Consider the following 20,058-nt stretch of genomic DNA (forward strand, 5'->3'; position numbering starts at 1 on the left):
CCTCTATTCTGCAGATCTGGGCTCCCAGGACTAGATGTTGGAATTACTCTGCAATTTCAGATGAATCTTTTTATGGTCAGGTGGGCATCATTCAAGGAGACATGTTCAGTCTATCTGCCTGATGAAGTGTGAGCCTCACAGTGTGAGCCTTTCTTCTCTCACTTAACAGCCACCTGGCTCTCCTAGTTGGCGATCTACTTGGCACACGGGCCACCTCCTGGTGTAGAGCAGGGGTCAACAGATGACATCCCTCAAGCCAAATCTGGCCCACAACCTGTTTTTGTAAATAAAGTTTTATTGGAACACAGCCATGCCCATTCATTTACATCTTGTCTGTGGCTGCTTTTGAACTATAATGGCAGAATTGAGTAAATATCATAGAGACTGTAAGCCTTGCAAAGTCTAAAATATTTTCTATCAGGACCTTTGCGGGAAAAATTCAGCTACACCTGCTGTTCAATTGAAACAGGATTTAAAGAGTAATCTGCTTGAGCTAAATCAGTAACCTGAGCATCATCCCATCTCCTCACTCTCCCTCAGCCCTGATATCAGGTTGATCACCGAGATCAGATGATTTTGCTCCACTATATCTCATATCTTTTCCCCTCATCTCTTTCTCAAAAGCCACTGTCTTAGTTTAGCTCTGTCTCCACCCCTCTTGACTATCTCCCACCAGGGCCACCATTTGCCTCTAAAGTGTCTGGGTGAATTAGATAAAGATGTCTTCTCCGGGTAGCGACAGCTCCACGACACACATGGTGAATAGCGGGAGTGGCTCTGTGCAGGGAAAAAGCCACCTCACCCTAATGATTATACCGAATCAGTTATAGCTCTGATGCCTACTAGTTATATCTATTGATCATACATTCTCCTCGCCTCCCTATCCAGGTAGTCCTTCACCCTAGAGCTAGAGTGATCTTTCTAACAGGCTGTGTCCCTCTCCTGCTCAACCCCTCCATAGCTCCCCTCAACCTCATGACAGAGCCCATGTGCATGGTATTCAAATCCTGTTATGGTCTGGTCTTTGCCAGTCTCCCAGTCCCATGCCTCACCAACTGCTCAGCCTACCTCACACCTGGGCACTGTCAAACAACTTGGAGTACCCTTTACCTAGACCTCCATGCTGTTCATACTTTGGGGACTGGCACAATCTTGTCCTTCATGAAATACTTTATTCCTCCTTTTATCCATCAGAAAACTTCCCAGTCTTCCTTCAGATCCACCGCAAGCATCTCAAACATCTTCACACACCCGGGTTCATGGTGTATTCACAGGTCAGAAAATCAGGGTAGTGGATCTTGACCAGTTTGAAAGGTGCACTAGTCTAGAAAACACAAGAGTGCACCACCTTTGGTCAGGCGCTGTCATAACATAGGATAAATAACATAGGCTCTGGGGCCGCACTGCCTGGGGTCAAGTCTGGCTCTACATTTTATTAGCAATGACCTTGGGCAAGTGATTTAATCAGTGTGCCTCAGTTTCTTCACCTGGAAAACAATGATAATGATAGCACTTTCTTCATGGCTTGTCATGAAGATTAAATGAATATATTAAGATACATGTATAAATTGTGTACGTAGCTTAGAAAGCTACCTGGCAACATGGTAAGTGCTGTAAACGTTTTTGAGCTGGTGCATGTGTGCGTGGGGGGGGGGGGAGGCGTGTGCATGCGCACACGTGTGTGTGACTGTGGTTTTGATGAGCACTCACCGAAAGCTGCTTCTCAGGCTGGGATCTATTCTGATCCTTATTAAGGCAATTATTTGACTATATTATGATTTTAAAACATTATTTTGCTTTCCTCTCTCCTTTACTAGATACGGAGCTCCTGGAGGGCAGCAGGTATGTCTTATTATCTGCATTCCAAGCACCCAGCACTGTGCTTTGTTGATTTTTTTTAATAAATGAGAAAATGAGGCCTATGTCCTAAAGCTGAACCACCCCCAACTTCTTCTGTGAGAAACATGCCGAGCTTGTGTGGGATTGGGATGACTTTCTCAGCCTATCTGTTCTCCACGATGAGATGAGAAAACGTGACCACATCTCATCGTCAGCGAGAGGGAGGAGGGCATGAGGGACCCTCGAGCAAGAGATGGAACTTCCAAACTGATTCCGAGGAAAATGGAAACTCCAGCTGACCTAAGAGATTTCTATAATGAGAGAAAACCAATTTAAATGCAAATAACCCAAGGCATAGTTGGGGAAAGGCGTTGTGCTGCAGAAAAAGGCTGGGAAAACAAACACAGGCCTCATCACGAGGCCAGTTCACCGTTGGATGGGAGGGCTGCTTTATCCATTTAGGATTAAAGTCTGAACGAGGGACAAAGAGTCGCATGCGTTGCTGGCAGCATTCCCTGGTGCTTCGTGGTGCCGCCTGAGACATGGGCGTCCCTGAGGGAGCCAGACGCTGGCCACTACCATTTACGGGGGGCCCCCAGCAGGTGTCAGTTGTTCTGCAAGGCGTAGAGAACAAGAGATGTCCCATAGATAGGCACGGCCTCGGAGGGGCTCACAGCCTCGGGGAACCGTTAGAACGTGGAGTCGCTTCTGGCCCCACAGCAAGTACTTACATTTTATTGAGCATTTACTTTGCACCAAACCCCCGCATAAATATTGTATGTGATGGTAATCCATCAGATTCTCACAGTCACCCTGTGAGGGAGGGCTTATTATTATTCCCATTTGACAGGCAAGGCGACTGAGGTTCCAGGAGGTAAGAAATTTGCCCCTGTTTGTTTCAGACCCAGACAGAATGGCTCCAGCCCTGAGGAGCTGAGAAGAGACACGGGTGCAGAGCAGAGGTGCCCAAGGGCAGGAGGCCCCGGGACAGTGTGCTGCTGGCTTTGGCCCAGGGCAGTAAAATAACCCCGTTCGTGGATTGCTCTGCCGCTCACTGTGTGACCGTGGGGGGTTACTTTCCCTCTCTGGGCCTCGTTTGCCTATATAAGATGAAGGGGGTGGCCTAAAATTATTTTAGACCATAAAATTATATTATTCTAGGACTCCAGCTGCCCTCATGAATAGCCGTTGCCCGGTCGATAAAACACCTCCTCTGTCCTTCGACAAAACACCTCCTCTGTCCTTCGACAAAACACCTCCTCTGTCCTCCTTGATGCCCCCGCCCCTGGCCTCTACCCTTGCTGGCCCATCGCTGTTGCAACGGAGCACTTTAATTTCCTCCTTTGGTTTCATAATTCAAGGACAGCACCATCTGCCACATTAAATCCACGTTCCCTGCTAGCCTCCTTCTCAAAACAAGAGATGGATAAAGGCTTCATCCGGTTTATTTCACGGATGGAGCAAGAACTGGCAAAACCAAACGGGGATAGCTTTGGCCTTGCAAGCTGTATTAATCCCCTAATCTTCTGGTCGGGCCCCCGAGCCCATTCTGTCATCCTCACTGCCTACCCCAGCCAAATCAGGGTGATGATGATGATGGTAGATGACATTTACCGAGGCTCTTCTGAGTCAGGCACTTTCTTAAGGCTTTTTTGTGGATTCATTTATTTCGTCCCCATTACATCTCTGCAAGGAAGGGGCTAATAATAACAGCCCCACTTTACAGATGCAGAAACGGAGGCCCAGGAAGCTTAAGAAATTTGCCGAAGACCACGCAGCCGGCAAACAGCAGAGGCTGAATTGAACTGGCTGGGGAAATCGCCACTTACACACGGGGATGGCCAGCCCGAGAGGAGCCAGGCTTCCCAGCTGAGCTTTCTGGCCTCCGACATTTGAGGTGTCGAGGGCACTGTCCTTTATTAAACACTGATTTGACACATTTTTACTGAGCAGCCCAGAGTGTGCCTGGCGCTGCTTTCCCTGCTGAGCGGCCAACAGAGAACAAGGCCCGCTGGGGCCTCTCTCAGAGGGCTGAACGTCTAGTACAAGCACAAACAGACGTGATCGTTGTAGGTGGTGATGGCATACCACAAAGAGATGCAATAGGGGCATGAGAGGGAGAAATGGGTGAGTCAGGGCAGGCCTCCTGGAGCGGAGGGCCTCTGAGCAGAGATGTGAGCAGCATTCAGCAGTGCCGCGGGGTTTCTGGGCCTCGGCACTGCGGAGATCGTGGGCCGGGTCATTGTTATGGGGCCTGTCCTGGGCACGATCGGCCGTTGAGCAGCATCTCTGGCCTCCACCCACGAGATGCTAGTCGTAGCCCTTCTCTAGTGTGACGTTGCCAAATGTCCCTGAAGGGCGAAATCACGCCCCCGTTGAGAATCCCTGACTCATGAGATCAGCAAAGCAAACGGCGAGGGTGGAAGGGCTAGCAAGCTGGGCCGAGCATTCGAGAAGCAAGAAGACTGGTTTGGCTGGAGGGCAGGGGCCCGGGGTAGGGGTGGCAGGATCGTCACAGCTCTTGAAAACTCTCTAGAAAGCACTCAGCACACTTACAGAGTTTCTTGTCTGTGCTAGGCATTGTACCAGGTGTGTCCAAGGACACAGTGCATGCCCCAAGGTGATCACACTTCGGGGCGGCTGGATGAGACACTTGTGTCCGGGAAGGCAGCTGTCAGCATGGGGCTGTCCATGGTAACAGAAGATTCCGGTCAGAAGGCAAGCAGAGAGGGGCTCCGAAGGCAGTGACCGCAGTGCAGGAGGTCTGGGCCCCCTCTTGAAGAGGAGATAGGGACGAGTGAAGCCTTCACCTTCCCAGCATCCCAGCCCTTCCATCTTCCGTCAGCAACCATCTTGCCCCCCAGCCTTGCAGCATACAATTTTCGTGGAATTTCTAATCACGGTGCCCCCCTTGTCTGACCAAGGGGCTGGCATGAGACCCAAGCTTGGCTATCAGATTCTTCCTTCCTGGAATTAGAATACTGGGCAGAGAAACCCAAGGGCAAAGAATGGCTAGAGTCCATTTTTCTAATGAAAACGGAACAAGGCAAGTTCTTTTGTTCGGGCATTATTTTCTACTCTCTCAACAACCTAAGAAGCAATTGTTTCTCTCTCTCTTCCAAAGCCTTGTTTCCTAGCTTTTCCTTCTAATGCCCTTTCAATATATATCCATTTTAGTTCACCACAGTGGATTTCCGATGCTTGAAACCCCAATTAAAATAGAAACAGTGCTATATGGACAGGGAAAAGAGAGTGTCGATTTCTGATTCACGGCACTCACCACTTTATATTAAATAAGCCGTATGTCCCTCTCTCTCCTAGCAACCAGCAGCTTCTCCAGGGCCGGGAGAAGGTTTTCCTCACAGCACTCAGCTCAGGGCTGGCTTCTGGCTTTGCACTCGCCCTGGTTTATAACTACTCATTTCTTTGTGGGATCATTTGCTTAATGCCATCCTCCCCCACCATGCCAAGGCCCCATGAAGACAGAGTATATGGAGCCTACCCCAGTAAGGTGACCGACCTTCCCGATTTGCCTTTGTCCCCTGGGGGTTTTCTGGGACAGGGACTTCCCGTGCTAAAACCAGGAAAATCCCAAGCAAATCAAATCCCCAGGTGGCCCTGGCCACCCTACCAGGACCTGGCATAGAAGCCTTCAAGCACCATTTGTCCCTGACATTCAAGAAATACATGTTGAACTGTAGAGGCAGCCCAACAGAAGGCATATTCTTTCATTCCGCATTTCTTCACACTGACTGTGTGCCCGGTAACCAGCTTGTCAAAAGCAGGGGATTCAAGGAAGGGTGTCCCAGCAGCCAGGACTGGAAATGTAAATTGGAACTAGACTGGAGAGGGGGTCTTGAATGCTGGGCTCAGAAATCTGGATGCCACGCAGGTGCAGCAGATCCGGCTGATTGAGAAGCAGGGAGGAGACATGAAAACAGGAATAATTTGGGGGTGATGCCTCAGCGACTGTCCCCCAGACTCTCTATTAGAGGAAGCATCTGCAGGGGCTGCCAAGCAGGGGGACGGAGCCTGAAGTCCATGTGAGTTGTTTGCTCGTTTTCTTGCTAGGGTCTAGGCTAGGCACAGAGGGGTTTTGGCTACCTCCTTTTTCAACTCAAGCACAGCCATCTGCTCGACTCAACAAGCAGAAAATCCACCCCCAGGAAACGTGAATTTATTTATGGATATGTGATGAATCCCACAGCTTCGCTCTTGGGGAGACCCAGCAACCTGAACCACGCCACGAGGCTGTCCTCCGGGTGGACGTCACCCCTGCCCCACCAGCAGGTGAGAAAACATCCATGCACAGCCAGGCGCACTTTTCGGAGGAGGCCTCCTAGACTTTGAGGACCTGGAAATCCTCTGAGAAGAACATTTCTCTGATTTACCTCCCTCAATTCAGAGAGGGGAAGGAATGTTCCTAAAACGACCTAGTAAGTGAGAAGCGGAGAGTGGGCGGTTCCCTCCTTAGCTTTTCTCAATAAAGAACTGAATCACGTAAAAGGGGGCCCCTTGCTCCTGGCAGACAGGAGAAAGTTCTAGAAGGTGAATAAACAAGGAAATAAAACATTAAATCGTGAGCTTCAAGAATTTTTCCTCTTTGAATTCTCTTTCTGTCCTTCTTACCACACGGAGAAGGCAGTCTCATTTTGGTACTCACAGGTCTTTAGCACCTCTCTGAAACTTTAACACCTCTCCAGATCTCTCTTTTAAATGGAAATCAAACAGGCCTCAAGCCCAGAGTCTTCAATGGGCACCCCGTTTCCCCAGAATTCAGCAATATTGCTTTATTTTCATGGTATTTCTTTTTATGGATAGCTTCTTTTTGTGGCAGGTGGTATTGGCTTTCCATTTATGGTAATGAGTACATTTCCCTTTTGAACAAATGTATTTAAGTTTTAAATGTGAGACAAGTTAAAGAAAAATAATGAGGGAGAGACGAGACCAAGTGGCATGCAGCTGCTGCACCAGGATTGGTGGTCCTCACACGATGGACGTTTGAACACTGGGGTGGGGATCCGATCGGAGATGCAGTGACTCCAGGGTCGCTGACCAGAGCACACGGCAAGCCTGAGATTTAAAGGTGGCTCCTTCACTGAATTAGAAACAGAGACATTGGAAGCTCTTCACGTGACCTTGAACAGACAGAAACCTGAGATGAGAGAGAGAGTGGATCTCTTGTTTAACTTGGCAGAGGACCCTCCTCGTGGGTAAGGGGTCTCCTCCCTAAAGGAAAAGGTGGGCAGTGAATTTGTGTATGTTTCCTACGAAGAACTACCGAAGGAGTAATAAAGGCAGGAACCGTGGAGGAAGGGCAGAAGCAGCTGCCGTGAATGGGCACCCTGTGCTAAGCTCTTCATATGCTTCCGAAAGCCACTCAGTCCCTTCATCAGCCCCATGCTGCTTGAGCTACTAGCGGATGTCTAAGGAGCAAGTACCATGTGCCAAGACCTCTTCAGAGCACTTTATCCACCCATGTAGTCCTAACAACATCCTTTGGAGACAAGTATTATCACCCCCACTTTATAGATGAGAAAACTGAGGTATTAAGAGACTAAGGAGTTCTGCAAGGTCACAGCTAGCAGGAGATAGAAGCAGATTCAAGTCCAGGCCATCTGGCTCTGAGCGTGCCCCTAAACTGTTAACGCTTCATGGAGGTGAGCGACGATAAACTTAATCTCCATTTTACAGAGGAGGACTCAGGCTTGCCTAAGATCACACAGCTACTGAATTGTAAAGTCAGCTAAACCACTTCCCAAGAGCGGCATTTTCCCAAAAGCAAGTTATTTCGTTAATTCAACAAATGCTTATTGAGCATTTGTCCTGTGGGGACGGCCCCTCTTCTAGCACACATTGCTCTTGGGGGCTGTGGGTCCTCCCCCAGGCAGGGGGGTCATCCTATGGACTTCTCCCTGGGACCTCTGGATTTCTGGTTAAATCTAAGCCAGACCAGCCTGCAGGCCTGGCTCTGTGGCAAAATCAGGAAGCCTGGGCAAGGCTTCTAGAACCTCTAGTCTGGCCTCAGTTGTGCCATTTTCTGCCGGAGCCTCTTTTCCCCTCCCAGCCTCAGCTCCCTCACCTACCAAATGGAGCTAATTAAAATGATCTGACTCCACTCACAGGGTTATTGGGAAAATCCAACAAGAGTGTGTAGGTGGAAGACTTTTCACTCTGGAGCTCCACGTTAGTGGTCGCTGTCAGTTCGCACGGCTCTCTGGCGAGTTATCTTAAAATAGGAATTATTGGTTTTTTTCTAATTACGAAAGTTTGGGAATTACAGAAGAGCACACAGAAACAAATACAAATGGTCCATGACCCTACCCTACCCATTGGTGATCTCTATTAACCCATTGGTGTATTTCCTTCTGGTTCATAAATATGAAATAAATGTAAATATAATCATTGCCTGACTTAAAACCCAGTAGTTTCCCACTGCAGTTGGAGTAAAATCCAAACTCCATATAAACACCTCACCTTGGCTTTCATCCTTGTGTTGTGTGGCCTGTGCCTACCTCCCTCCCACCTCTTTTCTCCCACTCCCCCGTGTCTCTGCCTTTATTTATTTTTTTCTAAAACTGCAGTTGCATCACCCCTCAAGGCCTTTGTCCCTTTGCCTGGAATGCTCTTCCCTGGATCCTCATGAATGGATGTTTTTCAACATACAGGTCAAGATCGGAATGTCACCTCAGATAATTCCCTCCTCGTCACTCCGTCTAAACCAGCCCATCTTATGCCCTCTCCATGGCATCGCCTTACTCCTGGAAATTGTTTCGCTTGTTCTTTGACTTCGCCCGAAATGGTACACTGAACTTGTTCCCTTCTTTATCACCATGCCCGGAATATTGCCCGGCACGCAGCACATTAACTATTCAATAAGTGAATGGATTAGATTAATGCACTTCCAAGCTGGGATCATCCTAGATCGATATTGTGCAACTTGATTTTTTCACTTAATATGATGTGGCCACAATAACTTTAATGGCGGTGCGGTACGCCATTATATGGACATATCATCATTTTTAACCAAGCCCCTGTTATTGATCAGCTGGGGCATTTCTCACTGGTGTGTTTGTAAGTAATATTACAGCAACCATCCTTGTACACACACAGGGAGGCTTCGCACACCTCCCTGATCGTTTCCCTAGGATTAATTCCCGCTGGTGAAACCCTGGGATCAAAGGGTCGAGAGTTTTAATCCTCTTGATATGTATTGCCAGACTGACTTGAGGAAAAATCCTACTGTCTCTGAATTTGTTTTAAGGACCCATATGTGCGCTATTCTTAGTAGAGTCTTCTGAAGGCAAAGGGAATGTCATTATCTCCTTACCCAGGAGAGCTAAGGTTTAGGCCATTGGGCAAGACAGGTCAGACCCACATAATTTGCAAAAACCTCCTTCCTTCCTGACAACAGCTACACCTTTGAGCCCTACTGACCAGGCCCAATACATGGTCCATAGGGATCCTGTCAGGTGGTGAGGTACCAAGGCTACAAGTCACTTTAGCCAGGCCGAGGCATTTCTCCTTCTGGAAATTAATGACAGCCTGGCCCAGCCAGACGTTGTGAACTGGATGTTCCTTCTTTTGCTCTCCAAAACACACCTGGGATGGGCCAGCTGGCCTCTTGCTGAACCTTGCCCATACCTGGCCAAGTCCTCTGTGCCTTTGTTCACCTGCCTTCTCCATGCCCTGCTCCATCTCCTGTCCCAAGGCCTAGCGCTACCCCCCACCCCACTCCCACCACCCAGGAAGCCCCTCAGGGATCCCTCTCCAGCCCAGAACTGCTACAACTCTGACCACCAACCTCTCCTTTGGCATTTAATCATCTCACTGCCTGACACTGTTCCTACACCTGTGTGTCTGAATGAGTTTCAGTCTCCAAGTGAGGACTTTTCTCCCTCTGGGAGCTTGTCCACAGTCTGAGAGTCAGAACCTTTGGGCGAATCGGGCAATTGGAGCCTGGTCTCTGGTACCTACTTGCTCTGTGCATTTGGACAACGTATTTGGACAACCTCAGGTTCCCCATCCATAAAATGGAGATTGTAATAGTACTGACCGGAAAGAGTTGTTCTGGGAATTCATATAAAGCCTTTACCTTCGTGCCTGGCATGGAACAATGGCTAAACACAACAGAAAATAGTATTTATCTCCATTTTGTTCCTCTGTACCTCTGCACAGGCTGAACCAGTAACGTGCACAATGATAAAGGAAATATTTGTGGAATGGAATGAATGGACGTCATGCGGGCATTCACTGTGTGTGTATTTAGCCTCACTCAGGGAAACCAGAACCAGTCATCTCAGGATCTAGGGGCCGGAGGAGAACGGAATCTCTACTGTAGCTGAACCGTCCCGTCTCTCAGACGTAGGTCCAGAGCTCTTTGAGAGTGGAGCTGTGTTATCTGATTTAATCCCCACACCCACCTGACAGGAAGATATTTTTATGTCTCTCTGATAATAACACCTACCATTTGTTGACCATCTAGTGTGTGTGTCAGCTCTTTGCGAGACACTTTTTAAAAATGTGATTTCATTTAAATCCTCACACACTATCTCAGGGAGATAAGGGTTATTATTGCTGAAGAGGAAACAGGGTCAGAAAGTTTAAGTAAACTGCCCAAGGGCTAATGGGTAGTCAGAGAAGAGGAGAGGCCAGGATTGAAACAACAACAACAACAAAACCCAGAAACTTCCGTTATACCACCTGATTTACTGACATTGTCACAGAACTGTCCAGACCATTGCATTCAGTTGGCGCTTAATGGGAACTGAATTGCAAATGCGTGGTGATCTTGGGTCTTTTAACAGATGCTTCAGAGGGAGCAGTTTCTATTTCCGGTGCCCACCTCGATCTCCATCTCCAGGGAGGTTGTTCCCCACCCCCTGCTCTGCTGTCATGATGTTCTTGTTTTTCTGCAGGCCCTGTGACTCAGCATGCAGCTCCAGATGGCTTCCTGCCTTTCCAGTCTTGTTGGCTGGGGTGCCGGGGCCCTGGTACAGTAAACTAAAACCGAAAACATGTTGCCACGAAGAGTGGAAAGCCTCCCTCCTCTGCCCGCGAATATGAAGATTGGGGTCTGCTAATCATGGCGGTGGCCCCCTCCGTGGCCTCCCCTTGACACAGTCCCTCCTCTCTCGCCCTGAGATCCTCGTACTCCACCCCAGCATATCCTTGATGCCTTGAAGATGCCACCCAGGGGGGAAGCAGGGACCAGCAAAGGGGAAGGGCCCAGTTCTGACATCCCCTTGGTCTGATAATCCCCCCTGTTGACCTTAAGCAGTTTACTTTCTGAGCCTCAGTGGTCAAACGGAGGGTTAGGCCTGCCTCTGAGGGTTATAGTTAGGGTTGCCAGATAAGATGCAGAATGTCCAGTGCTATGGACTGTGTCCCACCCAAATTCATGTGTTCAATCCTAACGCTCAGTGTGATGGCGGTAGAAGGTGGGGCTTTGGGAGGTCTTAGGTCATGGGGACTCCAGAGAGCCCTCTCGCCCCTTCCACCATGGGAGGACACTGACAAAAGGCAGCCATCTGTGAACCAGAGAGAGTGTTCTCACCAGACATCAAATCTGCAGGCACCTTCATCTGGGACTTCCCAGCCTCCAGAACTATGAGATATAAAATTTGTTTTTAAGCTAGTCTATGGGAATTTGTTATAGCAGCCCAAATGCAACCAAACGAAACTAAATTTAACAACCAGTTAAATTTGAATTTCAGATAAACATTTTTTTTCTTAATATAATTGTGTCCCAAATATTACATTCAAATTTAACTGGATGGCCTGTAACTTCACTTGCTAAACCTATAACTCTATGTAGAGTATATAGAGAGATAACAAATGTGAAGATGCTTTATCACCTATCAAGAGCTGTACACTTAATAATATCTTTCCATGAGACATATGCATATCTACCCACGGGCCACCAGCTTGGCCTAGAGCAGAGAACAGAGACTCTTACGGTCAGGTGATGGAAAATGTGTACCGTCTCAGCCTGTGAATTGGATACCTGGGTCTTGTTTGTCAATTGGTTGATCTTTGGACATTTCACCTCTGGGGCTTCCATGCTTCCATCTTTAATACTCCCAAATGCTAGAATGAAAAACATGGAAGCAACAGGTACCCAGAACTTTGTCTATTGCTGATTGACTGACACATGTCTGGACTAAATTTCCTTTTGACTGCATAGTTGAAGAAGAAAACAGCATGACTTATCAGTGAATTATTTAATGAAGGATGTATTTGGCTCCGAGATGGCCACAGAGCCCTGTCTAACATAGAAAAACAAAAGGAAACAACTAGTTTACTCTATAGAGACTTCTTGTTTATTTGGGGTTTGGGGTGTCTCCTCCTATCAGAGTTCTGTGAGGGGAGGGATTTTTGTCTGTTTTGTTTCCCATTAATATTTTGTGCCTAGCCCAGGATTGGTGGAATATTTGATACCCTGAAACCATTTTAGCTGGCTACATTAAAGATGAACAAATACATTCATAATCTATTGGAACGGGACTTTTCTGAAGCCCGTTCAACCTCCCTTCCTTTTTGAGGAGATGACAGTTGTGGCCCCAAGTTTTTTGGAACAGAGTTACCACCTCTCCACAGAATGTTCCCCAATCAGTGACCAACTCAAGTGCCCAGTGACTAGGGCCCAAGGACTAGGTTATTTGGCCTGCATTTCCCCAAACTCCCCAAAGTTCTGTTGCCATGTTTTTGTTTTTTAATGGACTTGTCACCGGCTACCAAGACACTAATGAATGCCCAGTACCCAGTGAGCGTTTGGATTCCATGATTCACTGGCTCTACCAAAAAAGGAAGGGCAGGCTGACTTCAGGAACTTCTTAGCATCCAGAAAACCCTATAAGCCATCTTGAGATTTGCCTCTTAGAAGCAACTCTCTAGTGGGGGAGCCCGACATTGTTGGAGACTTGAGACTAGCTTATCACTTCTTATAGCTGCATTTGGGTCCCCTCACCTCAGTGAGGCCCTTAGTTCGGTTCTACATTAACTGTCACCATTTTTGCATCCCCTTCCATAGTTGTCACAGCTGCCCCCTTTTCTCCATCCCTATCACCCGCCCTAACCCAGGCTTCCCCATTTCTCCCAGAACTAGAGCTTCCAGATTGCCCCAGAGTGATCCCGTTGTAAGCCAAGTACTAGCTGCAGTCAGCTTGTCCTGCATCTCCCATTCAATGAAATTTAGGAAGCCTGATGCTCATCCTAAAATCTTTCCAAGTTTATTTGTGGGAGCTGGGAGGAGATGGGGGTTATTCTCTTCATGGCCATTTCTTGCTCTGAATACCCGTTTCCACAGGAAGGAGTCCAGCATAGGAACTGAATACCTTGCTTACACACCCACAGTCACACCCACCCACTGGTGGTTACAATCGTGTATCACATCAACCCAGATGTGGCTTTGGTCCTTTCCCCTATTTTCCGCCCCAGAAAACTCATACCAGTCATCTTTGTGAGCATCAGGCTTCCCTGAATTTTTTTGGATGGAGTAATTTACATGTCAGTGAGGCATCAACTTAAGTTATTTTAACTATGTACTTTTAAATAATTATGAAATGCATACATTCCTTCTCATTAAAAAAAAAAAGTTAAAGCATCAGAGATAATACTAAGGAGGCAGAACAGGAAGATGGAGGAACGTGGTTTCTTGACATCACCACCAAGTTGCCATCCAACCCTGAACTGCTTACCTCTTGGACTTCCTGTTGCAAGATATAAATAAACTCCTATATGTTAGGCTACTATGAGTCAGGTTTTCTGCTGCATGCAGCTGAACACAATCCTATCTGACACACTCCCTGTCTGGCACTGAGCCTCTCCCTTCTCATCACTTTCTGACCCCTTAACCATTGAAATTTTTCTACCTAGCACTTCATCACTAGCTGAAAAGATATTCTTTCTTAATGGCTCACAAGTTTACTGTCTGGTTTCCCAGGAGGACGCAGGCTGCACATGGGGAAGGAGTTGGTCTTGCTCTCATGATATCCCCTAGGGTCTAATGCAATACTTGGCCCATAGTAGGTGCTCAATAAATATTTGTCCATAAATGAGTGAGTGCAAATTTGATCATGTCCTTCCTCGTTTAGAGGATAAAATCCAGACTATTCTGGGCAGTCAAGGTCATTTCTGGCCTGGACTCTGTCTGCCCCATCCACCTTGTCCCAAAGCAGTTTGTAATGCTGTCTGTATGGGCATCCACCACTGAGCCTTTGCACAAGCTGCTCTCTCATGTACACACACACATTACTGAGCACCTACTGTATGCCAGACACTCTTTTTGGTATAGGAGAAAATTCGATGAACCAGACAGACAGAATGCCCACGACTATGGAGCTCAACAGAAAGGATAGACATTGGCCAAGTAACTACAGTGTAGTCAATCTTAATAAAAGAGACTATTGGAGTCATGAGAGTTCCTCAATCTCTAAATGGCAAACTCCTAGTAATCCTTTAAGGCCCAGCTCCAATGTCACTTTCTCTAGGAAGCCTTCTCCATGTCCCTGGGCTAGGGAGGTTGCTCCTGGTGCTCCCACAGACTCTTGCTAGACAAATCGAGCCACAGAACTCAGCCCACTCTACAGTCTTTGCCATCTTCTTGTGAGCCTGCTTGTGAGCCTGCTCGTGAGCTTGTGGAGCCAGGAGCCTTGCCTTATTGATCTCTGTATCCCCAAGGTCCAGTGCAGGGCTTGGCATGCAAATTTTTATTGAGTTCAGCAATTGACCTGTCCCTTCCTTGGCCTGCCTCCTTCCTTCTCCCCAGTCCTTTTTCCAACGCTCAAGTTCCAGCCTGCCTTGGTCTCCCCATTCCACACTTAGCTCCCCAGGCATATCTTCATCTTGTTCTGATTTAACCCTTCCCCTCCCCAGGCAAGCTGCAGAGTGGGGAGGCACCAGCTTCCTCTTGGGCTGTCTAAGCAAAGCTTAAATAAAAGGCCAGGAAAAGCCATTCAAGCACTAGGGATTACTTTTCTGCTTCTCTACTCCTTTACTCCTCAGGCAAATCACCTCTTCTCCCCCTCCCCTTCCTTGTCTTGCATTGTCCCCAACTACACTCTCTTCGCAGAACCCGGCAGATTTCTCATGCCTCTGCACCTCTGCACATGCTGTTCCACTCTGCCAGAGATGCTGTTGTCCTACCATCCTTCCTGACAAAAGCTGCCACGCCCTTTGAAGCCCAGCTTGTGTTATCTCTTCAATATGGCTTTTCCCGTGCCCCCTCCTCCATCCCCAAGCAAAATGAATTGTTCTGATGGTGTTCCTTGGCTATGGCCTCATCCCACAACATTTTGTTGGTTTGTCCACAGTCTACTTGCTCTCTGACAGTGAGGTTTTCACCATCTGCATCAGTGGCAAGTCTGTGCCTAATCTCTGTCCTTCCAGTGCTCAGCCTAGGGCTTGGCACACTGCAAAATCAAATAAATAACTGTTGCTTTGGGTGGCTGAGGTCTTGGGCAGCAGGTGAGAAGAAGGGGCTACCCCTTCTGGGCAACAACACCTTGATTTGTCTCTGGACGATCATCTTACCCTTTTCCATCCATCTAGTTTGCATGGAACTGACTAAGACCCAGGGCTGAGCCTATGACGTGGCAACCCACTCAGATAGCACAGCTCCTGACCTCAGTGACTATACAGTGATGGGCATGTGAGCTAAGCCCGGCCAGTGAGAGCATGGCAGCAAAATTAAAGACGGGGAGGGGAATTGGGGGAAAAGAAAATGAAGGCAGAAGAAAAACGATGGGCCAAAAGTAGAGTTAGTGTCCCTAAAAGGGGTCCATGAAGTCCAAGATATTTGACAGAGTCTGGCTACCCCTATGACCCTGTGCTTCCGAACACAAAAGTGTTCCCACCTAAATATCTGTTGCAGATAATAAACAAGACGCACCTAGAATTAAATGAAGCAGGATGAAGCTGTGGTCAAAGAGGATGTGCTTTGGAGTCAAATCATCCGAGTTCGAATCCTAGCTCTGCTGTCTACACTAGCTCCGTACAAGCCCCTTACCTCTCTGACCCTCAGTCTCTATCAGTAAGATGCAGATATCAATTTGTGGGGTCGCTCTAATAAACAAGAAGTGCATGCAAGTGGCAGCAGGTATCCAACTATTGTTACTCTGTTGTCATCATTAGTTGATTGTCTGGTACAACAATCCAGGTTAGAGATGTCAAGGCCAATGATGAGGCTTAAACTAGGGCAGAAAGAGCGAGAAAAGAGAGGAAGATGGATGGAATAGATATTATCCAGATGGCGTTAGTCAGAAATCTTTTGTTTGCAAATGACAAAAACCCAACTTCAAAATCTGCTTAAGCCAAGAGGAAAGTATTCGTCCATGTCACTGTAAAGTGAGAGGTACATTTTGAGTTTCACAAAAGGCTGGAAGGCTGGGTCCCCTCCTTGTATATTTTCTTGGTTCTGTTTTCCCTGGGCTGGACTCCTCATGCCCATGGAGGCCCCAGTTTCTCCAGGCTGAGATAGTTACCCAGCTGGCAATCCTTACAGAAAAAGAGAGGGTCGCTTCCCCAACATTTGTGATGAAAGTCTTGGAATTGAGTCTCATTTGCTATGCTTCCTCAAGTTCCCATCCTGGAGCCAATCACAGGCGTGAGGGAATGTTCTGAGCCTGGGCCGTGTGACCATCCTTGGTGTTTGGGGAAGGGGAGAGAGTCCAACTTCACCTGGGCTGAGGGTGGGAAAGAGGATCTCTAAGGAAAATTGGGGCGCTGTCACCCAAACACAGGAGGGTATGCTGGGGAAAACACTAACAGCTGTGCCCTGCGGAAGGGGATTAGCAGGGCCCAAGGAAGGATTGGATGTGGAAGGCCAGGGAGTCAACACGGGCAGCTCTAACTGGGCTGTTTTGAGCTCGCGGCCTCTGACTTTGGTCCCCAGCAGGCCTCAGGGGCATGACTCAGCAGTGAAGCTGCCACACGCAGGGTTTTGCAACCGACCTTTCCCCTCCTCCCCAGCCCTGCATTGGTGTGTCCCTGGGGTTGGGCCCGGCTCCTGCCTGGAAATGTCCCTGACCGGGACCTCCTCTGGTCCCTGGGAGAGGGAGGGTCTCCGGTCTCCTCAGCCCAGCTCTGCCATTTCACTCTTGCTTCTCACCCCAGGGCAAAGTCTGGAGATTGCTGAGAAAAAGGTCAAATGCCACCTTGCTCTCGGTTGGGGGTCCAGCAGCCAGCGCTCTGTGGCTGCCCTGCCCCCAGCCAAGCAAGGGAAAGACCAGAACTGCTTTACACTGGCCCAGCCCCCAGAGACAAGAATGGTCGAGTGCTTCTCAACCTTCAGAGTGAGAAAATGGGGATAATAAGAGCTGTCCCCATAAGTCTTCCTCCTCGGGAAAGTAAATAGCAAATAAGGTCATGTTGAGGGCACACCCTTTGAGAGAAGGAGCTCCCACCCTCAGCTCACCTTTCCTGAGCATCTACGACATTTCAGGCCCAAAGTGCACACTGGAACAGAAAGCAGAATAAAATCCAACCGTAGCCCCAAGTTGCTTGTGAGTTACAACAGGAAACAGACAGGTAGCAATCAGCCCGCAGTGTCCAGAGTCCTTTTATGACTAAGCACGGGGCTTGGGGAGAACAGAGGAGGCACAGAGGACACAGTCTGGGGAGTCTGGGGGCAGCTGGGAGGGACTGGAGGACAGGGACCTAGCTGGCTCCTGAAGAGCAAAGAGCTGGCTGGGTCAGGAAAGGAGGGAAAGGGCATCCCGGGGGAAGAAGCCTGTGCAAAAGTGAAAGGTTGCCTCAGAAGCTGAAGGGGAGCCCAGGGCACAGGGAGAAATCATGGGAAGAGATGAGCCCGCAATGGCAGATGGGACCAATGTTTAGAAAGAAGTTCTAAACTTCTTAGTTTAGATGGGGGCAAATGGGGGAGTGTCCAGGTCTGATAGAGACCTCTAGTTCAGACCATTTCATTAGACATAATTAAACAGAAGCTCTGGCAAAGCAAAGGTCTCTCTTCAGTAGGAGATCAACTTAGCGAAGATTTTGGGCTCCCTGAGAAAGATGCAGAGAAGCCCAACTTTCTGAGAAACCTCATCCCCCCAGCCTCTTGTATCTGATGGCGCTCCCGGATACCAGTTTTTATTTCCTGCTTTGTCACCCCCACTGTCCCTAAAGCTCCTTTCTGAGAAGCCATGGCACAGTGGGTGTTTGGACTGTGGCAGTAGCCAGGCAGAGAGGAAGATGCCCCCTGCCAACCCCACCTGCCCTGGTAAATCAGCCAGGCAGGTACCTAGCCAGGAACACCTGTAGATGCTAAAGAGGCCTTCCAGGGGGGCCAGAAATGTTTCTCCTTGTCCCTTTCTTTTGTCATTTCAACATTAACTTGCCGTTCAGTTAGGAAAGGTGAGGGCCCTTTGGTCATCTGTCCCTGGCTGTGTGACGTGGCCAAAGCCTTGTGAGCCTGAGTTTTCTCAGCTGAAAAGGTGATGTGAGGGTGGCCCTAGATCCAGTCCATGAAGCACCCGTGTGAGGAGGAGGATGCCCCTGCTCGCTCCCTTCTCCCAACTCCCTCTTCCCGGAAGCCTAGGCTCCTCTCACCCCCCCAGACCAAGCTGAAGGCGGCATAGGGTAGCAGGGTCTGCTCTAGACAGCAGGCTCCCTCCAGATGGGGTTACAGACCATAGTCTAAATATTTCAGAAGTTATAAATCCAGCTAATAAACTATTAAATAAAATGTGTTCTATTGCCTGGAAGGACAGAGCTTCCTTATGACCTGGAATTAGGCCCAACCTTGGAGTTTCACACGAGCACCTGTCCTCTGCTAATCTTGTTCTGTTTGCCTGCACTGTAAGGGGCCTTACTCAGGCAGCCCGCACATTCTGCCCCCCACCCCCCGGCGAACAGCACCCACTGGCCGCATGGCCCACCCTAGTGAAAATAGGATGGGGGAGAGGCCCATGAAAGCCTGCAAGTGGGCTCAGACATTTAACAAGGAATCCCAGGATCTTGGGACCCTGGAGCATCATCTGGAAGGGAGCTGCTTAGGTTCCAACTGGGACACAACCGTTGTCCCCCCAGATTCCTCACTTGGGCAGGGGAGAGGGCTGGGGCCCCTCTTGCCCTGGTCAGAGGATGCAGGACATGGAGCCAGGAAAGAAAATTATGTTCTTGGTTCTGCTATTTTCAAATGAGATCTTAAGTCCGTCCTGGTATCTGTCTGCACCCCAGTCTCACCGACTGCAAAATGACAGAGCCAATCTATTTAGTCTCTGAGTTTCCTTCTGAGAGAGAGAATGAGATAGAGAGAGAGAGCATGAGACAGGGGAGGGTCAGAGGGAGAAGCAGACTCCCTGCCGAGCAGGGAGCCCGTCTGAGTTTCCTTCTGGCTCTGACCCGGGGTCCTGCAGCTGCCCTTCCCTCCCTCAGGCCAGTGGGTGCTGGTCAGTTGGTCACCAGCTTCTCCAGGCCTTCCTGCCTGGGGCAGCCCCTCCAGGTCCACAGTTATCTTTGGAATTGAGCTCTTGACTTCCCTAAACAGCGGGTCTGGAACTAAGAAGCCAACAAACTAACAAAAACCTTTAACTGGTTTCATGTGTGACCTGGGATCATAAAAGTAGTCAAATCTTGACCAAGCTTGCCAATACAGGCTTCTAGGTCACCTAGGCGGGAGGGCCCTTCTTTATGCCTGTTGACAGCCGGATCAGCCCTCCCAAGCCAGTCTGTAATCAGGATCTTTAAAGAAAATAAGTGAATTAGGCAAATTGAGAGGACAGAAGGTTCCTTTGAGTTTTGGAGCTTGGGGACAGCCCTGGTGAGAACAGATAAGGCTAGAGGAGGAGTGATGGGAGGGGTGGGGAGGAGAGGGCATGGGGGGAGGGGCACAGGAGGAAGAAGGGAATCATTATTAGCAGTTAGTGAGTTCTACCACGGGCCTGTGACCTGTGCCAAAATTTTACATACATTTTCTCAATGATTTAAAGATTTCAGAGACCAGTAAAATCCTCTCCTTTCCAATGAACAATTTTGGGAGCTGAAAATGAGTGAGTTTCTGGGTTGGTTTTTTTTTTTTTTTTTTTTTGCCAAAGAAAGACATTAGAAAACAAATTCTATTATTTATCCATTTGACAAATATTTATTGAGAGCCTGCTATGTGCCGGGCATTATTTCAGGTCCTGGGGTAGAGCTGTGAACCAGATAGACAAAGATGCCTGTGTCCTGGGAGAAGTCAGACAATGGACCCAACAGGAAATAAGTAATAGGTCTGAC

At 48.5% G+C, this 20,058-nt stretch overlaps 1 long non-coding RNA gene across 2 annotated transcripts; it reads right to left on the minus strand.

The window, feature by feature from the left end:
* Positions 1-277: 277 nt before the first annotated feature.
* Positions 278-19,339, minus strand: LOC115943284 (uncharacterized). 2 transcript variants are annotated; one of them, XR_014146987.1, is made up of 3 exons: positions 17,255-17,542; positions 4,396-4,614; positions 278-1,324 (listed from the first exon to the last, which is right to left on the minus strand). It is a non-coding gene; the product is annotated as an uncharacterized LOC115943284 (long non-coding RNA). The 2 variants fall into 2 exon arrangements; XR_004077882.2 differs by lacking the exon at positions 4,396-4,614 and having other exon boundaries at positions 17,255-19,339.
* Between the last annotated feature and the right edge of the window lie 719 nt (positions 19,340-20,058).

This window comes from Leptonychotes weddellii, chromosome 7 (genome assembly GCF_054177405.1).
Source record: "Leptonychotes weddellii isolate Sample4059 chromosome 7, ASM5417740v2, whole genome shotgun sequence".
In the NCBI taxonomy this organism is placed as follows: domain Eukaryota; kingdom Metazoa; phylum Chordata; class Mammalia; order Carnivora; family Phocidae; genus Leptonychotes; species Leptonychotes weddellii.